Raw genomic sequence first — 2,344 nt, forward strand, 5'->3', positions numbered from 1 at the left:
GATTATTTACTTATTAATTATTCCTACTCACAAGAAAAATGGCCATTTCAGCTAATTGATTATTAATTAGTGACATAAACATCATTATATAATTATTAATTATCATATTATTTTTAGTAATGAAATGAATATAATGATATAAAAGTAAGGTAATAGTAATGTAGCTGGCATGCCTTGTGAATCTGTGTAATCTATATCTGGAAATCTGCGCTTTCCAAATTAGATTGATAATAAAAAAAAAATCGCGCATTTCCTAGAAAAGATCGTCACGTCAAAGAGGAAGAAAAGAAAAAAAAATCCTATCGCCGCATGCAGCAACTCGAAAAGACATCGAATCAGATAGTCTCCGCGAATGTGAATGTATGCGCCTGCAAAAGCTTAAATTGAGCCATAGAGAGCTGAAAAAAATCGTAATAATGATGATGATAATAATAATAATAATGCCGTTGTTAAAATGATATAGAGCTGCCGGGTCATTTTACATATGTAATAAAGACACGTTAACTTTACATCGTACCGTGAAAGTTCTTTCATACGTAGTACGTGTAAAAAGCATGATAAAAATATTATCCGCGATATTATATATTTTTCTTTTTTTTTTATACAAAGATTAAAATATAGATTGAAATTGGAATAATTTTATTCCGATTTTAATGCAAAAAAATGATCTTTATGTTTATTTGTGACAGTTGAAACGCAGTGGGTAAGAGATTTTTCATTTATAGTATTTAAATAATTCAATTTTCAATCAATAATATTGATTTCAATTCTTGATTCCGATTTTCATATATAAACATGAGAATATGATTCTTGCATATTTTTCCTTATGCATTTACAATGTTAAAAATTAAATTAATTGAAATTATATATTTTATATATTATATATTCGTATCGGAATTATATATATGTATATATACCCATTATGTATCAAATATTGCGGTTTCAATCTTTGAGTTTGAATCAAAGTCTATCAGAGTCTAAAATATCTCGCTTGTGTACGCCGTATGGGAGTAAAAAATGCTGTATATTTATGATTTTCGAGATCAAGCGTATTCAAAAATCCGGCAAAAGGAGATGCAAGTTCATCATGTTCAACTTGCGTTTCGTGCATTTGAAATATATAATTATTATATATTATAATATAATTACGGTATAAATGCAATATTTTTTTATTGTATTCTTTTTTTAGTTCAAAAACTTGCTCGTTTCGTCAATAATGGCGTCGACTCTTGGCGCCTTTTTATATTTCCAACAATCCACATTTTTTTTTTATTTTTTAAATTCATAGTATATATCAAATTTTTCTATATATGTATATAATGCTTAGAAATTAATTTATTCTTGAATGATCACCTTATCATCATCGATCATTTAGCATTTAGCGATTATTTAGCATAATTATTGACTAAAGAATCACTATAAATTATAGACTAAAGAACCATTTTTTAAAAACTTTAAAAAAAAATTGTCTTGTTCTGCTTTTTTGCATTTATGTAGATATCTTTTTATCTTTATGTTTTTATTGTAGCAAGTTCACAATATCTGTGCCGCAAAACTGGATCAAAAGAAATGAAGTAAGAAAAAAAGAAAGATTTTAATATCGCATAAATGTTGTAAACAAAATCTTTATAGATAATTTTGTTATAAAGGCATCTCTCTAAGTCGTTGCAGGGTTTTCTATATATATGTGATATTTAAATTAATTTATGTTAATTTAAATTATCCTACCTTAGATATATATATATATATATATATATATATATATATATATATATATATTATTAATCATTATAGAAAGTATATCATCGTGCGCAAGGAAATCTGCTGTTTTTAAAAACAGATTTTGTTTTCTATCTAATAATTATTCGTTCGTCCATCGAATATTATTCGAACGATCGATGATATTTCACATACACGTATACATATATATATATATATATATATATATATATATATATATATATATATTCTCTTGCAATTTGTTAAAAATAGTTTTATAGCAAATAAAAAGAATTACAAGGGAAATCATAGCGGGTATGTTCTTACGACAAAAAATATTCTATATATAATAATATATAACTTGAAACTTGATTAATGTATACATATGATGTTGCAAATAATCTTGTAAGACTTTGATGTCGAGCCGCATTAAGTATATATATACTAAAACGAATAATTAAAAAGTATATTTCTTTAATTGTTCAATGATATAATGTAATTTTTATCATATACTTAAATGATCGATAAGATTTTAGAAAAATGGCTTAAATTGCAACGGTAAAATATTTTTTATTGTATAGTTTTTTTCTTGCATCTTGATTAACAAAAAAATCGTTTGCAATTT

This window comes from Cataglyphis hispanica, chromosome 22, assembly GCF_021464435.1.
Source record: "Cataglyphis hispanica isolate Lineage 1 chromosome 22, ULB_Chis1_1.0, whole genome shotgun sequence".
NCBI lineage: Eukaryota > Metazoa > Arthropoda > Insecta > Hymenoptera > Formicidae > Cataglyphis > Cataglyphis hispanica.